This window comes from Canis lupus, chromosome 21 (assembly GCF_048164855.1).
Source record: "Canis lupus baileyi chromosome 21, mCanLup2.hap1, whole genome shotgun sequence".
Classification (NCBI taxonomy): Eukaryota; Metazoa; Chordata; class Mammalia; order Carnivora; family Canidae; genus Canis; species Canis lupus.
The window spans coordinates 11,532,072-11,556,103 of NC_132858.1; the positions used below are offsets into that span (position 1 = coordinate 11,532,072).

Here is a 24,032-nt window from a genome sequence, read left to right on the forward strand (position 1 = left end):
GGACAGGGAGGGAGTTTGGTCTGGGCAGGACGAGGTGTGATGAGGAAGGGCATGTACGCCCTTGGGTGGGCAGGTGGGGGACAGACACCACTTGTGTGCCTGGCCCTGGATGAGCTGGACGCAGAGGGTACAGACAGGCCCTGCTAGAAAAGTTTCATGTCTCAATAGGGGGTGGAGGGGCAGGGAACTTAGCCAGAGAGAATGTTCCCACCCAGCAGGGTGAGTGCTGGCGAGTGGGAACCAGAATGACCTGGGAGGCCCCTGGGAGTAGACTGGCATGGCTGAGGAGGGACCCCACAAACAGACAAGAGGAGGGAGGGAAGGAGGGGACTCCTGGTGTCTCTTGATGTGCCGGGAGACAGGTGGGAGTGGCGGCAGCAGAAGCAGAGCGGGTATTTGCTAGAAAAGCAAAGGGGCCAGTACCTGACAGAGAGAGAGAGAGAAAGAGAGGGTTTGGGGAGGGAGGTTGGGGAGGAAGGGGAGACGTTCAGAGGGCCTGGGGCCAGACGACAGAGCTTGGCATGCTGAGAAGTGAGATTTCAATTTCTCTCACTGGGAGTCCCTGGAAAAATTAATAAGATGATCTACCAATGGCCTATAAAGGGTCAGGTGCTGACACACCATCTCCTGTCATATTCTGAGCCACCATCCTGCCATCAACAGCTAGTATTACCTCTGTGAGGGATGAAGACACTGAGGGCCAGAGAGGGCAAGTGATTTTCTCAAGGTCCCACAGCTGGGAGGTAGTAGAAGCAGGAGTAGAGCCTCGGCTCATGCTCTGGGATACCTTCCTGAAAGTAGGGAGGGTGGGTTCTGGGCTGAGAACTGGGGCCAGGTCTATCGTGGCCCTGGCCTTGCTATGGGACCCTGACTCAGAGCCTCCTGCTCCTTCCGTGGGAAGTGAAGGGGGAGGTGAGGGAGAGGCGGTGGGGAGCGTTGAGAGATGGGCCTGGAGGAGAAGCAAGGCTGGTGGGGCTGGCTGTGACCTGAGCAGGCGCCAGAGGCTGGGTCAGCCTTGCTCTGGGGAGCGACGGTTGGGGTGAGATCCCAGCTCAGGAGCGTCCTGGGAGCCTCGGGGCCTGGCCTGGAGTTAATTAGCCCCGGGAAGGGGAGTGTGCAGGCGGTGACCCTCAGAGGCGGCTGGCGTCCTGCTGGCCCGACACCGGGCCAGCACCCACGACATCCGGCCCACTCCCTGCAGGCCCGAGAGAGGCTCCAAGTGAGGGCCAGAGGTGGGAAGGGCCCAGCTCCAGCCTGGGAGTCAGGGGACCCGGCCTCCAGCCCTGGCTCTGCCCCCGGGCTCCGGGGACCTCAGACCCTGCTCACCTCTTGGCCAGTTTGCCACCCACCTATGCAAGCCGATGGATGCAGCCATCCGCTCCTTGCTCCTTCCGTGGGCCCCCTTCCAGGCCTGAGCGGGTGGGGAAAGGCCAGGGAGATGGGAGGTCCCCTGGGGGGCGCTGTCTGGGCTGTGGGAGGACATGCAGAGTCATCAGACTTGCACTGGGAGGGGACTTTGAGGGACTGGCCTGTGCTTTGAGCTCTTTGGGCTGCTTGGGGTCACAGCAGGGGACGAGGTCAGAGAGGGGTGGAGCTCCTGGCCTTGCTCTATCTGCTTCCAGGCCTGACTCTCCCAGGAGATGCCCTGGAAGCAGGCTTCTACAGCTCAAGGTCAGCCTGAGAATTCCCGACCTCGGCCAGTCCCAGTTCACAAAGAGGGGAGGGGACTTTCTGAAGTGGCACGGCCCAGAGGGGACAGAGGTGAGACAGAAGTGCCAACCTCCACTCCCTTGTCCCCTTAGCTCTAGCATGTAGGGCCCTCGAGAAAGTTCCTTCCTCTATCCAGGTGGGCTCATGCGGGCACAGAAGTCACCCAGAAGTAGGGCCCACCTGGACCACTGGGCACCCCAGACAGCCTCATTTATTCCTCACCCTTTGTCCTTTCTTCCTCAGAGGTCCCGGCTGATGAACTTCTCATTTCGTTTCCATGCAGAGAGCCAGAATCGGTAAGCAAGGGAGGTCCGCACGTGTCCCGAGGCTCCCCGGCAAATACAGGGGGAAAGTCAGCTTAAAAACAAGCGATAACTGGGATGCCTGGGTGGCTCAGTGGTGGAGAGTCTACCTTTGGCTCAGGGCATGACCACGGGGTCCCGGGATCGAGTCCTGCATCTGGGTCCCTGCATGGAGCCTGCTTCTCTCTCTGTCTGTGTCTCTGCCTCTCTCTGTGTCTCTCATGAGTGAATAAATAAGATCCTAAACACACACACACACACACACACACACACACACACACACACACACACAAGCAACCAGAAAGCAAATCAAACCTTTCCTATCAGGGGTGGCCTGGTAAGCTACCTGTGTCCTGTCCTAGCATTATGGCTCCCACCTGGAGGATGAGGAAACCCGCTCACAGAGGTAAGTAGACACTTGGCGTTGCCGGCTGGGACCAGAGCCCAGGCCTCGAGGCTCCACGGTGCACGGTGCACGCCTGCCTGGCTGCAGAACGACTTCTCCCCGGCGCCCCACCTGCTGAGCCAGCAGCATCCGCAGCCGCCCCTTGGGGAGCCTGGACCCGGCGCCCAGAGCCCGGAGCTGCCCCATTTCAGAGACAAGGGCGACACCCGGTGGGCATTTGTGAGCATGACATGCTGCCTCAGGTCACCGGAGCAACCCCGAGGAGGCGGGCGCCCGCTCACTCCCACACTTCCGCCCTCAGTGCATGTTTGCTGAAGACCCGCTCTGTGCCAGGCACCGCCTGAGATGCTGAGAACCTGGAAGGAAGTGTCTACATGTGAATTTTTCACTCAACAGCTGTTGAGCTCGGTGTGGAAAGCAGTGCATACCTGATGTGGAGACACTGGTGGGTTTTAAGCGGAGAGGAGGGAACAATTAGATTTTTGTGTTGTGATTTTGGTCTTCCTCTGGAGTGGAGCAAAGGGCTCAGGACCGGAAGCTATGATCGCAGTTGCTGGGCTGAACTGGGGCAGTAGCCACGGGAGTAGGGGGCAGGAGGGCAGAGAGGGAAAGGTCATCTGTCCTCATCATGGAGTCATGCGGACACAAGCTTACCTTTGCTTTACTTGGTGAGAGGGGAGGAGAACATGTTTCTAGTTGGCTTCAGGAGCCAACCAATTCATTCACAACTATTTATAAAACGCCTGCTATGTGTCAGACATCGTTCTAGAGGCTGGGGATATAGTAGGAAAAAAGGATACAAGGTCTTGCCCTCCTAGAGCTTATACTATAGTAGGGGAAGTCCAACAACAATCTAAAAAGTAAGATAAATGAAGATGGATCAGATAAAGCAGGGCAATGTGCTCAGAGAGACAGTATTTGTAGCAATTCAAAGTAGAGACTTTGGAGGCCAACCTGCTGAATTCTCATATTGCCACTTGACTATGCAGATCTGGAGACAGAGTGTTTCTAGCAGAGGGAGCAGCAAATGCAAAAGCCCTTAGCTGGGAAGGTGCATGGGATATTGGAGAAACAAAAGTGTGAGACTGAAGCATGGGAGGGGAGGAGGTCAGAGACGTAGGCAAGCGGTCAGATAACACACATGGTAATAAGCCTGGAGTTTGTCTGGAGTAACAGGATTCCATAGGGAAGTTTGAAGCAGGAGCAAGACGGGCTCTGATTCACATTTTTAAACAACCACTCTGACGGCTGAGCAGAAAAGATTGTATTGGATGTATCTGGAGATAGAATTGGCTGAGCTACTGATGGATTATAAATGACAGGTGCAGAGGAAAGGGGGGAATCAAAGGGGTGTTCCAGAGGTTGGACTATAGATGATTGGTGCTGTGATTTGCTGAGACAAGGCAGCAGAAGGAACAGGTGTGCAGCAAGAGACCACAGGGAACAAGAGCTCTATGGATGGTCATACACGAAGAGATGAGGCATAAATGCACAGACGCATGAATCTCGGAACGACTGAACGGATCTGGAATTACAAATTTGAGTGTCATCTCATTAAGAAAAGACAAGCCATGGACTGGGAGAAGATACTTACAATTCTATGTCTGGACACATCATGAATTTTCAACAATATCACAATTAATACCACCAATGTCAATACCAGCCCATGATCAATGGAAACGTTAGTATGTTGCAGTCACCAATATCATCATCAATTACAATCAGCATCAGCACCATCATCACCATCACAACCATCAATGTCACCACCATCACCATCCTATCGCCCTCATCATCATCATCACTATTGTAATCATTGCTACCATGACCACCGTCATCAAAATTACCACCACTCTCAGTTTCACTATTAACACCACCAGCAACACGACCATCCCGACCAGTCGTCCATCAACGTTACTATGACTATCACTATAATCACCTCTGTCTCCAACGTCCCCACCTGTACCACTATGGCTATCACCATCACCTTGTCACATGACCATCACCAGCAGTAGCAGCAGCATATCACCATTACCATTCTTGCCATCATCACCATCATCACCATCATGATCTCCATTACGTCACACCATATCACCACCATCTTCCTCCTCATCATGATAGCCAGTGCCATCACTGTCAGCATCGTTACACCATCCCCACCAACCCCTCCATCCCCACCATCCCCACCATCAACTCCTCCACCTCCACCATCACCCCTCCCATCACCACCACTGTATCTGCTACCATTTCCATCACTGTCGTCCTCATCATTATTAACTCTTGAATTTCATCCTTCCAGTAAAGCCAAAAGCGCTTCACCTGTGATCTCACTCATCTGCACTAATCCTTGGTGATGCCGAGCTCACACTTTCTACTTTGCAGATGGGGGTGAGGGGAGACTCCAGCAGGGGTAGGACCTTGTTCAGGACCCAGCCATGGAACAAGAGACAGGTTTTGCTTCTGGCAATGAGGATTTGTGTCAGGGGGTCCTAGAATTTGAAGATGAGTTTGGGGAAAAATCATCCTCAAAATCCAAAGACATTGAACTAATCTTTCTAAGACAAACTTCAAAGGTACAGATTATCTACTGCTAGCAGGACTCCAAAATCCAGTGGCGTCAACAAGATGGAAATTTATCTCTGTCTTGGGCCAGGCTGGCATGGCTGCTCGAGGCTGGGGGAGACCCAAACTTTCTGTCACATTTCTCCATCATCTTCAACATGCAACTTTCGTTCACTGCCCAAGAAAGCTTCCCCAGTTCTCATTGCTATGTCCACATTCCAGGCAGTGGGAGTAGAGGACCAGAAGGCATTCCCATCTCCTGTGGGGATACGACCTGGAGGTCGCACACATCACTTCTCTGCACACCCACTGGCCAGAGAGAGGGGTCTCCCTCCATCCAGAACATAATTTGGATTCTATTAATACTAATTACTATCTTAATAAAATCTGCTGCTTATCCAGTAACTACTAAATGTTAGATTCCATGCCAAGAACATCACACACACCATTTCTAATCTCATGCAGTAGATTCTACTATTCTTTTTATTACCTTCATTTTGCATGTGAGAAAAAGATGCTGTTCAGAAAGCTTAGGACCATAGTCTCTAACATACCTCCCAGACTCTTCTCTAGGGCAGAGAGCTGGCTGACAATCAGACATCAGCAGCCTTGTCTGTTCACTCATCCATCAAATCAAGGTTAAAAGGATCCTCAAGTCAGAAAGCCTGGATTCAAATGCTAATTTGATGACAATAGTGATGATGATAAAAGTGACAGGGTGGTTGTGGTGGTTAGGAGGGTGGTGGTACTGGATTGTCTTGTTCCTCAGCCCCCTCAACCTTTGGCTGCTATCTTGAGGTCTAAGATGGCTGCTGCCTCTCCAGCCATCACATCTGTATTCTAGCCAGGGGGAAGGCAGAAGGCAGGGGCAAGAGGAGGAGGAAAAGGTGCTCTTCTGGCCTTTTAAGGGCACAACCTGGAAATTTTTGAAATAGAACACAGATCACATTCTTTTAAATATAGCAATTATGGATAAAGTTCATTACATGGCTATCTCCCTATACATAAAGACCTGCAAGCAAATTCCTCTCAGATCCAGGAAAACAGTATTTAAAGTTTGTTTTGTTTTGCTTTGTTTGTTTTTAGATTCCAACGTTTAAGAGTGATCATATAATATTTGTCTTTGTCTGACTTCTTTTATTTAGCAAAATGTACTCAAGGTCCATCGATATTGTCAGCAGTGAAATGACAAGTTTTAATTCATTTTTATGAATGAATACTATACTATTGTGTATATGCACCACATCTTCATCCTTTCATCCATCGGTGGACACTTAGGTTGTTCCCATATCTTGGCTATTGAGAATAATGTTGTGATAAACATGGGGGTTCACATATCTTTTTGAGTTAGTGTTTTCATTTTCCTCTGATAAATACCCAGAAGTGGAATTTCTAGATCATATGGTAGTTCTGTTTTTAATTTTGAGCCACCTCCTCACTGTTTTCCATATTTTCCTCCACACTGCACCAGTTTACATTCTCACCAACAGTGCACCAGGGTTCCCATTGCTCCACATCTTTGCCAGCACCCTGTTACCTCTTCTCTTTTTGATGATAGCCATTCTGATGAGTGTGAAGTGGAATTTCATTGTAGTTTTGATTTGCATTTCCCTGGTGCTGAGTGGTGCTGAGCATCTTTTCGCGTACCTATTGGCCATCTGTATGTCTTCTTTGGAAAAATGTCTATTCAGATCTGCTCATTTTTAAATTGGATTGTTAAATTATAAGAATATATTATGAGCAACCAAATGCCAACAAGTTAGGCAATCTGGAAGAAATAGATGAATTCCTCGAAATGTATAAACTACCAAAACTGAAACAGGAAGAAATAGAAAAACTGAACTTACCCCTTAACCAGCAAGGAAATTGAAGCAGTATCAAAAATCTCCCAACAAACAAGAGTCCGGGACTGGTTGCTTCCTAAGGAGAATTCTACCAAACATTTAAAGAATTAATACCTATCGTTCTGAAGCTGTTTTAGAAAATAGAAATGGAAGAAAAACTTCTAAACTCTTCCTATGAAGCCAGCATTACGTTGATCCCAAAACCAAAGACCTCACCAAAAAGGAAAATTATAGACCAATACCCCTGATGAACATGGATGCAAAAATTCTCACCAAGATACTAGCCAATAGGATCCAACAGTACATTAAAAGGATTATTTGCCACTACTAAGTGGGATTTATTCCTGGGATGCAAGGGTGGTTCAACATCAATGTGATACATTCATTAATAAAAGAAAGGCTAAGAATATATGATCCTCTCAATGGATACAGAAAAAGCATTTGACAAAGTACAACATCCTTTCTTGACTGAAACTCTTTGGGAATAGAGGGAACATACCTCAATATCATAAAAACCATCTATGAAAAGTCCACAGTGAATATCATTCTCAATGGGTTAAAACTGAGAGCCACTATCCCCACTGTTGTTCAACATAGTACTAGAAGTCCTAGCCTCAGCAATCAGACAACAACAACAACAACAACAACAACAAAATAAAAGACATCTAAATTGGCAAAGAAGAAGCCAAACTCTCACTCTTCTCAGATGATGTGATACTCTATGTGGAAAACCCAAAAGACTCCACCCTCAAAATTGCTAGAACTCGTAGAGGAATTCAGCAATGTGGCAGGATATAAAATCAGTGCACAGAAATCAGTTGCATTTTTACATGCTAACAATAAGACAGAAGAAAGAGAAATTAAGGAATCAATCCCATTTACAATTGCATCAAAACCCCACAAGTTATCTAGGAATAAACCTAACCAAAGAGCAAAGGCTCTGTACTCTGTAAACTATAGAACACTCATGAAAGAAATTGAGGAAGACACAGAAATGGAAAAATGTTCTATGCCCATGGATTGGAAGAACAAATATTGTTAAAACGTCTATGCTACCTAGGGCAATCCATACATTCAATGCAATCACTATCAAAATAACATCAACTTTTTTCACAGAGCTGAAATAAATAATCCTAAAATTTACATAGAGCCAGAAAAGACCCTGAACAGCCAACAGACCAAGAAAACCAAAGCTAGTGGCATCACAATTTGGGACTTCAAGCTCTATTACAAAGCCGTAATCATCAAAACTCTATGGTACCAGCACAAAAACAGACACATACACTATTAGAATAGACTAGAGAACTCAGAAGTGGACCCTCAACTACTCTTGACAAAGCAGGAAAGAATATCTGATGGCAAAAGGACAGTCTCTTCAACAAATGGCATTAGGAAAACTGAACAGCCACATGCAGAAGAAGGAAACTGGACCATTTTCCTACACCATACACAAAAATAGATTCAAAATGGATGAAAGACCTAAGACCTAAACGTGAGACCAGAATCCATCAAAATCCTAGAGGAGGACACAGGCAGCAACCTCCGTGACCTCAGCCACAGCAACTTCTTGCTAGACATATCTCCAAAGGCAAGGGAAACAAAGGCAAAAGTGAATTATTGGGACTTCATCAAGATAAAAAGCTTTTGCACAACAAAGGAAACAGTTGACAACACCAAAAGACAACTGACAGAATGGGAGAAAATATGGATGAATGTCTTATCAGATAAAGGGCTGGTATCCAAAATCTTTAAAGAACTTATCAGACTCAACACCCAAAGAACAAATAATCCAACCAAGAAATGGGCAGAAGATTCAAACAGACATTTCTCCAAAGAAGACATACAAATGGCCAACGGACACATGAAAAAAATGCTCAACATCACTCAGCATCAGGGAAATAGAAATCAAAACCACAATGAGATACCATCTCACACCAGTCAGAATGGCTAAAATTAACAAGTCAGGAAATGACAGATGTTGGAGAGGATGTGGAGAAAGAGGTACACTCATATACTGTTGGTGGAAATGCAAACTGATGCAGCTGCTGCGGAAAACAGTATGGAGGTTCCTCAAAAAGCTAAAAATGGAGCTAACCTATGACCCAGCAATTGCACTACTAGGGATTTATCCCAAAGATACAAGGGTAGTGATCCAAAGGGGCACCTGCACCCCAATGTTTACAGCAGCAATGTCCACAATAGCCAGACTGTGGAAAGAACCGAGATGTCCCTTGATGGATGAATGGATAAAGAAGTTACGGTTTATATATACAACAGAATATTACTCAGTCTTCAGAAAGGATGAATATTTACCATTTACAGAGACGAGGGTGGAACTGGAGGGTATTATGCGAAGTGAAATAAGTCAATCGTATGATTTCACTCATATGTAGAATTTAAGAAACAAAACAGGATCATAGTGGGAGGAAGGGAAATATAAAACAGGACAAAATGAGAGAGTGACACAAACTATGAGAGACTCTGAATCATAGGAAACAAACAGGGTTGCTGAAGGGGAGGGGGTTAGGGGGATGCGATTATGTCCATCCCAGGGTGATGGACATTAAGGAGGGCACATTTTATAATGAGCACTGGGGTTATATATGATTGATGAACCCCTGACCTCTACTCGAAACTAATAATCAACTTTATGTTAATTAAGTGAATTTAAGTTTAAAAACAGGAGCAAAAGAAAAATAAATTGGATTGCTAATATTTTTTTTTGCTACTTAGTTGCACGAATTCTCTATATATTTTGAGTATTAGTCCCTTACCAGATATGTGATTTGCAATTATTTTCTCCCATTCATCAGATTGCCTTATTTTGTTGACTGGTCTCCTTTGCTGTGCAGAAGCTTATTCTTTAGTTTGATGTGGTCTCATTTATTTTTGCTTTTGTTGCCTTTGCTTTTGGTGTCAGATTAAAAAAATCATCGCTAAGACTAATGTCAAGGAGCACGCTACATATGCTTTCTCCTGAGTTTTCTGGTTTCACGTCTTACTTTCAAGCCTTCAATCTATTTTAAGTTGACTTTTGTGTATGGTGTAAGACAGATTCTTTCTTTTGCATATGGCTGTCCAATTTTCCCAGGACCATTGATTGAAGAGACTGACCCTCCCCCACTGTATATTCTTGGCTCCTTTGTTATAAATTAATTGGCCATACACACATGGGTTTAATCCTGGGCTCTCTATTCTCTTCCATCCATCTATGTGATCTGCAGTTTTCCTTTCCTGTAATGTCTTTGTCTGGTTTTGGTATTAGGGGAATGCTGGCCTCATAGAATGAGTTAGGAGGTATTCCTTCTGCTTCAGTTTTCTTTTACTCTATTTATGGCAAAATTTAGGACACACGGCTATGAATATGAAACTGTATATGTTCATTATAAGGACAATGTTAAAAACAAGTGCCTGTCTACCCAAGCCAGGAATTGTGACCTTGGGATAATGACTAAACCTCTCTCTTCACTTTCCTCTGGTGTCACCCACCATGAATCACAATAAACACATCTCACCTATAAGCCTGTTTCAAGTATCAAATAAATTACATGTTAAAGGCTTGGCACACTGCCCAGGACAAGGGAAGTACTCAAAATAATCATTATCACTAGGACCAGGTCTATAATTTTATGCAGAGATGTATGTAGAGTGTAAAAATCTAACCCATGCCTGAAGCGTTAGATAGTAAATTTTGTCTAGTGAGGTACTACATTCTTTTTGCTCTAAATGGGAAAAAATAATGCATTCCTTACCCATCCAAAATTCCTCACCAACTCCCCAAATGTGATGTGAACATACATGATAATCTACTAAGGGTTTCTGTATAACCTAAAGCAGCTAAAACACCAATTGCCTAATTGTTCAACCCCTCACGGATCCATTAGCTGGTCTGTTTGTCCACAGGGCACATGCGGTGCCAACCTGATGCCCAGGGGTTCCTCGGTGGATGAAAGTTGTGTGTCCACCACCCAAACGATTTCTCAAGCTTTTTCAGAAACACCATGTCATACTCAGGAAATGTGGTAATGCATTCCAGAACCAACCACACGTTTATAATCGTCTTTTATGTTCTTAATATATGAAAAAAATAGTATATCCATTAGGTGGAGGCAAGTGTGTGGCCAAAAGAATGGTTCCATCCTCTTGTCTCCTTCACTACCAGACTTTCTTATAAGTAGATTAGATTTTCTAGGTCTCTTGGCTCCCTCTGTCTCTGCACAGGCTTTTCCTTCCACGAAGAAGACATTTATACTTAATAATGTGGGGACGATGATCATGGTGGCTCATGGCTGCTTAGACGGTGTAGACACTGGCTGTGGATGCCCGTGAAGAACTGCAGAGATGCAATTGGGACTCACACCAGTCTTCTCACTGGATCCACCCACAGCATAAATGTCCTTATGCCACTGTCCTGCAGACTCACAGAGCAGGCTATTTGCTCATTAGAGAATAAATTTGGGGTAAACATTTTTTCAAGTGAGTGTGTGTGTGTGTGTGTGTGTGTTGCCCTCTCTTCAGAAGAATTCTTTTTTTAAAAAAATATTTTATTTATTTATTCATGATAGACACAGAGAGAGATAGAGGCAGAGACATAGGCAGAGGGCGAAGCAGGCTCCATGCAGGGAGCCCGATGAGGGACTCGATCCCGGGTCTCCAGGATCACACTCTGGGCTGAAGGCAGGTGCTAAACCACTGAACCACCCAGGTGTCCCTCTTCAGAAGAATTCTTATTCTGTTATCTACAAAACAGCGTAGAGCAGGGTCACCAGGGGAAGAGGGTGGTGGCCCCAAAGCCCCTCCCCACTGAGCCACCAGAGTGGACTCCAGGCACATCCGCAATGACATAAAGGTGATCAGGACCATAAAGCTCCCTCTGGAAAGCACTGAACCAGGTTTTTTCTATATTTCCAACATTGCAGTGGCTAAAGCACAGTCAGTTTTGGGGATCACCTGCAGGAGGTGATATGGAGCTCTGCTGTGTGACTTGCTTTAACCAGAGGAATGTGGGCAGAAGGGACACACGCTACATCTGAGCAGAAGTTCTGGGATCCATCCTGGGGCTTGGCCATGGCTCTGTTTCCCTCTTCCATGAGAAGAGCATATCCCATATAGGGGCTGATTGTTTCATCTTGAACCTAGGAATGACAAAGACACAAGGAGCAGGGACCACCTGACCCACAGAAGTCTTCAGCAGTCACTCACATACGTGAGAAACAAACCTTTGCTATTATAAGTCAATGAGGTGTTCAGGGTTCTTTGTTACTAGAGCATAACCTCACAAAAGCTGACTAATACAGGGTTAAGAGAGGAGGGGGACACTAGAGAAGATAGATGACCTTTGAAGTTCCTTCTAGGCCCTCATTCTAGACTCCTTGGTTCATTCTCAGTCAATGGGATGTGGATCCTGAAAAAGAAGGCACTTTAAGGGAGGTGCTTTGGCATATTTATCAAGTTTTGAGTCCGGCAGTCCCTGGCCAGCTTTGCCGCTTGCCAGCCGTGGGATCTTACTCAAATTAATTTAAACACTCAGAGCCTTAGCTTTCTTCTCCACGAAATGGAGGTGACCATGTTCCCACCTCAGAGGGGCGGTGTGTGGATGAGATGAGGCAATGAATGCCTTCCATCAGCTGGAGCTGTGGGGGGCTACTCTCCTAGCTGCCCTGTGTCTTTGGAATAGTCTTTCTACATTTGAGAAAATTCTCACCCGACAAGCTCTACCTCCCAAGGTGGGCACAGAACACCCCCATCACCACCAGCCTCCATGCAGCCAGCTCCTCCTTACGGATGCCCCCATGCAAGGCTCAGCTTTGGAGGGAACAGGCCCTGCCAGTGTCTCCCATGCTTTACTGGTGTGACTGGGGTAACCTCCTGGTGGAGTGGTGCTTCCCCCGGGGTGGCAAAGTTGACTTCCTAGAGCCCTGGGGGGCATCGGATAGAGCATGACAACAGTGACAGTTGTCTTATGAGGCCGGCTCTGCAGTAGAGATGAGTCTGACTCTCCAGCCAACTCCAACCCCCTCGCTCAACAAATTAGGGGGTTTTGCAAGTACCTTTTAGTAAAGTTTTCTACATTGACAACTAGATTCCTCTTCTTGGGCTTCTAGTGCCAACTGTAGTTAATATTATTTTGTCACCACTAGAGTCACTGGTCCTTGAGGCCTCCAGACACCAGGGGGACCGTAGGCCAGCAACCATCAGCTCTTAAACCCCACACCCCATTTCCTTTTGTGGGACAAGTGAGGCGTCTGCAGCTGGATCTACTGAGGAGACCTAATTTCATGTCTACCCTAGCCTGGCCCTCATGCCAGGGCCCCACTCTGCTCCTGGGGGCCTGCCTGCATGGAAGCCAGGAGCAGGTAGGAAGCAGGTGGGGACACCCCCCCTTCCAATCCCCTGCCCCCCAACCTTTCCTCTCCTGGTCTCTCTTCTGCTTCTCTGGATTGGCCGCACTGAGTGGTGTGGACACCAGAGGGCAATAGATGCTCATTTTGGAGGGAAGGGTGCAAAGAGGTTTTGTTTGTTTTTGTTGCCACTTCTGTTGGTGACAGAAATGACTTGGGGACAACTAGCAAGTCCATGGTACAGAGCTAGGGTAGCCAATGTTGTGTGTGCACCTTGCAGGTGAGGACACAGACCCAGAGATGTGAAGGGGCGTGCCTCGGGTCTCAGGGTTCAGGAGTTAGCAGAGCAGGACTGGAGCCTAAACCATCTCTCAAGGCGGGGGGAGGGGGGAGTTGCTGTGCTAACCCTGCGGCTTTCATCGGGAGGTGGTGGAGAGAAAGGGAAAACAGAATGGGGTGTCCTGGTCTCCCTCCAAGGTCTCTGCACTGCTGCTGCTACTCAGAAAGCTCTCCGTGTGAACACCAGTCCAACCAGTATCTGTCCAGCCCAGGATTGCAAACCCAGCTGCCGATGGAGGGCAGGCAGCTCACAGAAACAAGAGAAGCAGCTTGGGTGGGCAATGGGGAGTGGCGGGGACTGCGGTCCGCTCGAGGGTATGTATATAGAATAAGTGAAAGGGGCAGCCACACTCAGGCCCCGCCAGCAGTTGCCCTGTCAGAAGGGTGTGTGGATTTTCCTATTTTCCAACAGAAGCCCCAAATCTAAATGTTATGAGAAATTTCCCAATGTTGAAATGCTGGTGACAAATTCAAAGCTTTTTCAACTCATCGCTCCGAGCCTCGCTGTTCTCAACTGTACGATGGGGAGGATGTGTACCCCACTGGCTTCTTGGGCCTCAGGAGTGTTCTCTTTGACCTCAGCCTGATTCAGAGAGGGATCCCACTCTGGTTTTGTGCAACTCTACTCATTGGCAGGTGTAAAATGGCAGTTCCCATCCCTGTGCCCCTTTCTGCAGCATCTCCCTGTCCTCCTTAGGGACTTTTAAGAATCTGGAGACACTGAAGGAGGGTTGCCCTGAGGAGCATTCTCTGTTTTCTGCCCCCAGCAACTCTTACTTGGGCATGAGTGGGTATGGAGGCCACCGTAGATGGACTACAATGTGAGCTACTGACGTTTAAGGAAAAAAATAGTGAGATAGGTTTAGGTTAACTTTATTTTTATTTTTGTATGTAGTTAATATGTTAAATAATTTTTTAAAGATTTTCTTCTTTTTTTCTTTTTTTCAAGATTTTATCTATTTTTCACGAGAGACACATAGAGAGACAGAGACATAAAGGGAGAAGCAGACTCCCTCTGGGGAGCCCAATGCAGGACTTGATCCCAGGACCCCGGGATCACGATCTGAGCCGAAGGCAGATGCTAAACCATTGAGCCACCCAGGCACCCCTTATTTATTTATTTATTTGAGAGAGAGAGAGAGAGAATGAGCAGGGTGAGGGGCAGAGGGAGAGAGAGAATCAGGCTTCTTGCTGAGCAGGGAGCCTATTGTGGGACTCAATCCTAGGCCCCTAGGATCATGCCCTGAGCTGAAGGCAGACGCTTAACCTGCTGAGCCACCCAGGTGCCCCTATTTTACATAATTTTTGTCTCATGTTTTTAAATTTTGTTTCTGTGTGTGGTTCAAAACACATAAAATGGCCAGTAAAATAGTATACATCTCAATAATAAATAAATAAACTAACATATGTTAGGGTGTGAGCCCATGACTCTTTGTGGGTGCCCAACCCCTGCCACAGGGTTGAGCTGATGCCTGAAAAGGGAAACAAAACAAAACAAAACCAGGCATCCAGGGAATTGTGGATGGGGACACATCACTGAATCATCTCAAATAGTTTAAAAAAACCAAAGCTTTATAATATGTGAAGTGCTTCACAAATGCTGGTCATCAAGTAAGTTAAATATAGTCAAAGCCATTTTTTTAGTGGCTATATTTTTCTAATGGCCCATGGTAAGAGCTTACCTGAAAAATGAAGGCTGCCATGACTGTTGTCCTCTTGCCATTGGCATTGTAAGCCTGCAGCGTGCTCCCCTTCACACGCCAGCCTCCCCACTGTGCCAAAAGCCCCCCTGAGGCCAGGACTGGGTGGCATTAACCCTCAGACCTCGAGTTGTAGCAGGGGGCTGGTGGGAGAGGGGATCGGAACAGGGGTCTAAATGCTTTTCACAAAATGACTGAGACGAGCTGTGGGTCAGGCTCTCAGGTGGGAAGACGAGCTGTGGGTCAGGCTCCCCCAGCTACAAACCAGCTCTAAGGAGCTTAGAGTTAAATTTAGAGTTAAATTTGAGCTTAGAGTTCAGATCCTCCCAGAGGAGTCCTTTGGAGAAGCCAGTAAAGGTCAGGGGCCCTGCTGAGTGCAGTCAAATGCACTCTGGTTTGAGAAACTACTATTAACTGCTCTCTGAGTGAGGACAGAGTTTGGGGCAAGACTTGTGCCAGGAAAGGACCATACAGCCCAGCAGTCTGGGGACCAGCATCCTTTCTGCTTCTTAGGCTGGAAGCTGGGTCCCTTCAACTCATTGTGAGTCTTCAGGGATAGACTGCACACAGGCTCAGGGTTGGGTGCTCCGAATGTGAGTACCTGGGTCCTGCCCAATCTGAGCTTCTCCCCTGGGGCTCAGTTTCTGCAACAGCAAACTGGGTTGGTGACAAACTGTCACTTCTCTTTCTTCCATCGCTGACTAGTTGTATGTCCTTGGGCAAGTTACTTGCCTTCTCAGGGTCTCTATTTCCACATCTTAGAAACCGGCATCATAAGAGATAGCCTATAGCTCACAGAAGTCATTGTTAAGAGGATCAAATGAATGGGATTTAAATGTACCATTTTAAAGAGACAGTCTAGATGAAGAGGAAAGGGGTCTTACCTCTAACCTCTATTCTGAGGACTCTCCGAGGAAGGAAGATCCTACATAACCCAAGCACACAAGACTCATTGTCCCTCGGACTTCTGAGTCATCTGTGTGCAAGGAGTTATGCAAGAGACATTATACACCTTTTTCTTTAAATCGGCTTCATTCAGACATTCAGTTCCACCAGAGGAAACTCTCCCCTTATTCTGAGGACCCACTTGGTGCAGATTGTATTTTCCAAAGATGGCTGTGACAGTATTTTCTCTTCTGCAGTCTCTTCTAGAACTTTGCTACCCCCTCATCAAGAGAAGGAGATTATGTCTCCTCTCCTTGAAGAGGATGGGCCTTTGTGAATGCTCCCACTAATAACATATAGAGGAAGTGAGGCTACATGGCTTCGGATGCTAGGTCAGAAAATCCCATGTGCTCCTACCTTGTTCTCTGTTTGCTCTTTAAACCCAGCTGCCTGGGGACACCTGGGTGGCTCAGTGGTTGAGCATCTGCCTTTGGCTCAGGTTATGACCCCAGGGTCCTGGGATGGAGGCCCTCATCGGGCTCCCTTCAGGGAGCCTGCTTCTCCCTCTGCCCATGTCTGTGCCTCTCTCTGTGTGCCCCTCATGAATGAATGAATAAATAAATAAATAAATAAATAAATAAAATGTTAAAAAAATAAAAAGAAGAAGAAAGAAACCCAGCTATCTTGCAGTGAGGAAGCCACAGCAGCCTGCAGAGAGACCTCATGGAGAGGAACTGAGGTTTTGGTCCACAGTTCTAGCTGAGTTCCCAGCTAGCACCTAGCACCAACTTGCTAGCCATGTGAGAGCCCCAATCTGTAAAGGATCCTCCACCTCCAAATGAACCAGCTGACATTGCAGAGAACAGAGATAAGCCTTCCCCAATGAACCTGCCCCAAATTGCAGATCTAGGAGCCATATAAATGATTGGGTGGTTTGTTACAGAGCAATAGGAAACAGACACCATTCTTCCCTCCTTCCTTCCTCCCAGAGTTGTGTAAAAGTCTTGGAGCCTTACCTAGGCCTGGGTACCTGGGTACCAACAAGACTCTGATACCAACTTTCTTGACTACAAGGACCTTCAGGTCTCCTGCTTTGCAGCTCCTGTGCCACCTTTGGGATGGGGGAATCATCTCAGAGGCTGGGACCTGCAAAGCCATACTCTTTTTTTTTTTTTTTTTTTTTTTTAGAGACAGAGCACAAGCAGGGGAGGAAGGGAGGGCAGAGGGAGAGAGAGAATTCAAACAGACTCCATGCTCAGCATGGAGCCCATTGCGGGGCTTGATCTCATGACCACAAGATCATGATCTGAGCCAAAATTAAGAGTTGGACACCTAACTGACTGAGCCACCCAGGCACCCCAAGCCTTTTAAGGTCTTGCCATATCACCATCTCCCCTACCTCCAAGTTGGCCATTTGATAACTTCTCTCAAGTCTTTCTAGGGTAGTTCTTCTTGCTCCTTTTCCCACCTCCCAAACTCTTGGCATCACTTCTGGAATGGACCGAGGAATTCCCCAAAAGGAGTAAGTTGTCTCTCGCTAGAAGCAAATGGCCAAGGCAAATCATGACAAAGCCTGTCCGCTGCTGGGAGACCAAGCTAATTTGATATCTTAGTAAATAATTCAGACAGCCCTCTCCTCAATGACTTAAACTTCCAATATGTACCAGGCAGTGTGCTAGGTGCTGGGGAGACAGGGACAAGCAGCAGGGCCATTCATAGGCCCAGGCAAGAGGGCCACCTGTGTCCACTCAGAACTTACACCCCACTGCCTTCCACAGTTGTGCTTCAGATATCCAAAACCCTACACATCTCTGCCTAAGTGGTTCCAATATGGTTCAGATCCGTCCTTCTGAGAGGACAGAAGCACCCGTAGAGGGGTGACTGGGTGGTAGCTGTGGGTAAGAAGTGTGGACAGAGCTTGGGCACGTGGGCTGAGGTCCTAAGTCCTAGGCCACTTGTATGCACAGGACAGACATGGGGCTGGGAAAAGAATCTGAGTGGATGGGCTGAGAGTGGAGGGGTCAGGGCTAACTCACCCCACACTGCCTCGTTCCTGCACAGAATTCTAAGGAGTCCGAGAATTCTAAATTTGAGCATGGCCCTCTTGGTCATTTTAAAGAATATTTCTCAAGGTAGGAGGATAAACATTTTATTTTATAGTCTAGTAAATGTTGAAATGTAAGGTATGTGGGGCCCAATCTTATATTAACATGTTAGGGGAGTTCTGTGGAACAGGACCATTAGACCCTGAGCTCCTCTAGAGATAGTGGCAGCTGTGGCACCATGGAGGAACTGCAGAGGGTGGTAGGAGAGTATGGCAGAGATTCTAAAATCTGCCTGCGGATGGCCCCTCCGTGTTGCCACAGCTGCCACTATCTCTGACGTGGAGTGACAGACCAGAAGGGGTAGCAGATGGGACTCTTGTGAGTGAAAGTCTGCCTGGAGGGGAAGGGAGGGACTGATGTGATCCAGCTGTTTTGCCAAGTGCCAATCACCATCATATACCCTCAGCTTGAGGGAAGGGACATGGGATAGGGTAGAAGAGGAGGGTATTCTATGCCCATTTTGCATGGGTTGCCTAGGAACCCAGTCCAAGAGTAGCACACTGGTCCTGAAAGTGGTCCCTGGACCAGCATCATTCAGGAGCTTGCTAAGCTCTGGCCCCTTGCCGGAAAGATGGGGTCCCTTTATGGGAAAGACAACAGTGTGGACACTGCTAGGCTTAAAGATCCCCCAGACTCACTCCCCTAACTTGGTGTGAAGATTCTATAAGGAAGACTTTTTACTGGAAAGAGAATGTGTATTGAGCATGCACAGTGTGCAAGAGTGGGCAAACATTTCATGAACGCTACCATGTTTAATCCTCAACAGCCACTGTCATGACGGGTATTCTTATTCCCCAAGTACAGGCTTTTCCCAGAGAAGTTCAGTACCTTGCCTTGGGTCACCAGGCTCCCAGGATGCTACCCAGTTTTCGTGATTCTCAGACCACTCTAACTTCTTCACCATTATGCCCAACAGTGGTTCTCAAACTTGCTTGTGATTTGGAATCACCTAGAGGCCTTGTTAAAAACAAATTGCTAGGCTCTTGCCCCAGAGTTTCCCACTCAGTCCGTCTAGAATGGGGTTCCAAAACACATAGTCCTAACAAGTTCCCAGATGCTGCTGCTGCTGTTGTAGATCCAAAGACCATGCTTTGGGAACCACCATGCTGGGCTGGGATCCAGCTCCCCACCCTACTCCACCCAGGCAAAATGGGCATAATCATACCCTCCCCACAATGGCGTCCTTTGTGAGATGCCAATGAGATAATGGGAGTTAAAGAGCTTTGTCAGCTGCAAGGTGAATGGTCCTGGTCTTAAGGAGGAAAGCTGCCTGAGGCTGGTTCCTGCCTGGGGTCTGGGAGTGCGGAGGGCTGGGATGCAGGTCCTGGCACCACAGCCCAGCCCTCTGGAGATCTTTGCAGCCCATCTTAATTCTGACTCACTTCTTAAGAGAGAAAACCAGCTTCTGGGGCTCAGGCCAGCAGCTCCTCCTGCTACCTGCCTCATCAACCCACGCGTCCTTTCCCACCTCGGGCAGCCTGCTGAGTACAGCCCCAACAGCTGGCTGGCCAGGGCCACTTCTCCAGGGGCCAGTCCAGGCAAGCGGGGGCAGCGAGGAGCTTGTGATTCTGGACTTGGGGCCGGATCCTGCTCCCCGCTAGCCTGGGACTCAAGAGGCCGTGACTCCCCTTCTCTGAGTCTCAGGTAGTTCATCCAAAAAATGGGCGCAACAGGAGTCCCATGGCGTAGAGTCGTGCGAATTTAAGGGCCAGTCCTTTTAACATGGCTTGGCATAGAGCCCGGCCGCTGGCGAGGGCCCAGTCAGTGGTAGTTGTTAGTATTTTCAAAAACTGCCTGGGCCCAGGCCGCCTGCTGATAAAGGCCGGGAGCTGGAACGCAAACCGCTCCCACGCCGCCCGGTCGCACCCGGATACACCCGCCCAGGAATGCCAGCTTGGGGGCCGGAGGCCGCCCGCCCCGGGTGGGGGTTGGCCGGGCAGAGCAGGATTAGGGAGGCGCTGGGGCGGGGAAGGGCGCGCCTGGGGCGGGCGGGGTAGGCCGGGGGAGAACGCGACCCCGGCGGGGCGGCGGGGGGGTGGGGGGCGCTGGGGCGGACGAGGGGGGCCCAGAAGGGGCGGGACTGTTGGGCCGAGCAGTGAGTGGGGCTCCCCTCGCAGCCGGGGCTGGAGCGCGGCCCGGGCGGGCGGGGAGCCAGGCTGCGGCCCCGCAGGGCCGGGGGGCGGGAGGGGCGCGGAGGACCGAGCCCAGGAGGCGGGGCCAGGGCGGGCCGGGGGGCGGGGCCGGGGCGGGGCCGGGGGCGGGGCCGGCGAGCCTCTCCGCGGGAGGCCTGGTGGGCGGAGCCAGGTCGGGCCCCGGCCGCGCACTCCCGCGGGCGGGGGCGGGGCCGGGCCGGGCCGGGGCGTGTCCTCCGGAGGGGCGGGGCCCGGCCCGGCCGCTGCGATCCCCGACGGCCGCCCGTGGGACTGGCGAGCACTGAGCCCGGGGCCGCGCAGTCCGACGCGGACGGGGCGAGCGGGCGACGGCGGGCCTGCGGCGCCGAGCACCCAGCGCAGCCAGCAGGTGAGCGGCAGGGGGGAGGCCGGACGGACGGACTGCAGCGAAGCCAGTTTTCGTCACCCCTGCCGGGCACGGCTCGGGCAGCTTTCTCGGAGCGAGCGACAGGGCCACGGAGCAGCTGGTGGGCGAACAGGAGCCCAAGTCCCCGAGTTCTGATCCCCCAGTTCGGCTCCGTCGTCTACCAGCTGGGCGGCCCCGGGCCCGGCCCTCCCCGCCCTGCTGACTTCTCAGGTTCCATAAACCGGGGAGGCTGAGCCTGGAGAACTACGTGCTCTGGTTGCCCTTTCCCACAAAAACCCCGGAAGGCGAGGGCTGGCAGGTGAGAGCCACAGGTATTCACACGCGCTGCCTGGCTCTCCCTGCCGAGTGGCACTGAGCCAACTGAACTCTCCTGGATCCTTAAGCGGAGTACTTTAAAGCTCACACCACTTCCTCAGTTGGGGCTTGAACCACAAGCCCTGGGGAAGCAGCCTAAAGCAGGGAAATGTCAGTTTCCCCTTCCTCCCAATACTGAGATCCCCCTAAGACTAAAGACTCCCAGCCTCAGCGGGGCTTTTGTCCCCTTCCTGGGGCATTTCCAGGTGAGCTGGCCTGGTAGGCCCTGGTTGGAAACCAGGGGACAAGTTCTTATGGGAGGTGGGTTGGGTTTTGGGGAAAGCAGGGAAAACCCCACCAAACTCTGGGCCCAGAGTCAAGCCCAGGGCCCAGGGCTCTTGCTGCATGCTCGGGGTTGGTTAGTTCATTGGGTTGGAATTTTCTGTTCCTGGTGGTAATGGGTGCCCTGTGCCAGGGCCATAGTAAGCTGGGCAGCCTAGTTCCGCAGGCAAGATCGTAGGCTCTGGTACCAGACCGAGTAGGATTCCACTTCCTCCAAGCTTCAGTTTCCTCATCTGTAAAATGGGAGTCCTGATAGTACCCAAGGGCAGTAGCGAGGATTAAACAGAATAATTCATATACGGTGTTTAGCAAGGTCCCAGACACCCAGTGAGCCTGCACTATATGACAGCTGCTCTGATGCAGATGGGCAGGTGATGGGCTGGCTTCCTGCCTGGGAATGAGCCTGTTTTTGGAGGGCCAGAGGCTGGCTGCAGCCCCTCCTGACCAGAAATTCCCACCTGCCACCTGCATCACTTTGTCCATTTCGGGTTTGGGGAGTGTGTCATCTAGACCAAAGAGTGGGTGAGTTTTCTGTAATAGTGCTTGAGGCTGGCGGTCATCCAGTGAAGTAAACCCAAAAATGTTTACTGAGCACCTACTATATTAGATAGTGCAAGGAGATACAGAGGTGATCTAGCCAGATCTGGGCTCTGCCCTCATTTTGAGTTGCTGACAGTGAGAGGGCTCCCCCACCCCCACCAGGCTCCTGCTGGGGAAGATAACACACACCCAGGGCTTGGGGCCAGATGAGATTTCATGAGTCTGTACTGCTCTGGTGTCTGGGACCCAGCTATTCCACTGAACACTTGGCTTGAGGTGAAGGTGAGGGTCAGTGTGGGCGCCTGTTACCTGTTCAATCAAGGCGGGGCACTGAAGAAGAAAGACTGGGGGTGCTGCATGTCAGCTCCCTGAATGCCCTGGGGAGATGCAACCAGCTAGAAAGTAGTATGGGACTGCAAGCTGCACTATATGGAGGAGATAGTGTATGTGCCTCTGGGAGGGGAGGATGCTTAAAAGCAGTGAGACCCTAGAGAAACCAGGGTAGGGAGAGGGGGAGGGGCTTCCTAGTCCTGGTGACAGGAGCAAGAGTTTCTGCCTGGGCTCCCAAGTCCTGGTTGGGCTTGGATCAGCTTGGGGCCACAGACTCCCCTGTCTAAGCATGTAAACAGTGTAAGATTAGAGTGTGGTGTTGTGGGGAGGAAGAGGGTCAGTAGGTGTGAGGCCCGTGGGGGGAGGAGGAGATGTGCATTTCAGACAGTACTTACTAAGCCAATACTGGGAAGTCTTCCCCACACCCCTCCAGCCCACATGATGAATGACGAAGGATGACACACTGCCCCCATCTTCAGTTGCTGACCTTCTGGGAAGGGATACCAGGGACTCTGATAGGAGACAAAGGGAAAAAAGGATTACAGGGAACTTGCATGGATGAGGTAAAATCTGGGGGTGGGGTGGGGTGGGCAGAAGTGTCTTAAGAATTGGGAAGGTTTCCTCAGCTCCAGTGAAAGCTTTGGGCAGAGGAAAATACCTAGGCAAAAGCACAGGGTCAAGGCGTTCAGGGAATTTTTAAGCAACTGCTAGGCTGATCCCGTCCACCCAAAGGACTGGGATGGCGCAGGGCTGTGAAGGGGGGATGGTAGGTTGGATCAACTCATGGAAGGCCTTCAATGCCAAGGGGAGATGTTTGGATCTGATGCGTAGACAGTGAGAGCCACTGAAGGTTTTTGAGCTAGGGAGTGACATAATCAGAGGGGCACTTTAGGAAAGCAGCCTGCTAGATGTGCTGGGGTGAGGGGCCCAGCGGTCAAGGGAGAATGATCCCGTAGCTATGGTGATGGGGAAGGAGGGGGCTGCAGGCCTGTGGGGATGTCTGCTGCTGGGAGTGAAGGAAGAGGCAGCATCAGAGTGGTGGGACGAGAGCCAGGGCAATGTAGAGAGCAGAGAGAGGACCCCCACATATGACCTGTTTTTCTTCCTATTCCCCCATCCAGCCTCAACCCTGGTGCATAGCAGGGGCTCAGAGGTGCTGGGGAGGGTGATGCATGCTATGGAGTGATAGGGAAGGAGCCGCCCAAGGAGGCCCTGTGCTTACCCATGAAGGGGGGGAGCATCCAGGCCAAGTGGTGGGAGCTTGCACCAGTCAGTTGGTGGGTTTGAGAGCAGGGTGGACGGGGAGCAGTGCCTGTGCCACTCCACCTCCTGGCTATATAGCCCAGGGAGGGCTGCGGTGAAAGCTAGCTGGTGGGGACGGAAATTTCCCATATGTGGGGAGTGAATTTTGGTTGGCTCTTCTGAAATTTCAACAATGTGGGGCAGCCCCTTCTCTTGAATCTTCAGACTTTGGGCCACTGCCTGGAAGCTCCTCCTCCTTCTCATTCCTCCCCACCCTGGGGACCCAGTCCTGTGCCACCTGAAGATGATGCACACACGCACCCAGGGTGAACTGGGTGACTCCTCTCACACGTGTAATAATTGCGCCCACCCCCTCCCCCTTACCTTCGCTTACCCCTCCGGGCCCAAGGCTGAGCAGATCCAAGCCCTGTGCATTCTTCTGGGTTTGGAGTATCTGGGGCCAGCTGGCACCCCCTGGTTTTGGCTTGGCCTTGACCCCTTGATCCAAACCATTATAGTCACTTCTTCCACCCCATGGGAAGCTCCAAGGGGGCG

At 49.8% G+C, this 24,032-nt stretch overlaps 1 protein-coding gene across 6 annotated transcripts in view; it reads left to right on the forward strand.

The window, feature by feature from the left end:
- The first annotated feature begins 19,491 nt into the window (after nt 1-19,491).
- Nucleotides 19,492-24,032, forward strand: part of CD82 (CD82 molecule) — a 52,415-nt gene continuing 47,874 nt past the window's right edge. The window contains exon 1 of one of the 6 annotated variants that reach the window (XR_012013792.1): nt 19,492-19,835. The gene's annotated coding sequence lies outside the window, so the exon portion shown is untranslated. Of the gene's footprint in view, nt 19,836-20,577; nt 20,712-22,757; nt 22,799-24,032 lie in introns of those variants that run through there. The other 5 variants (XM_072790520.1, XM_072790519.1, XM_072790516.1 and 2 more) reach the window with 5 other exon arrangements.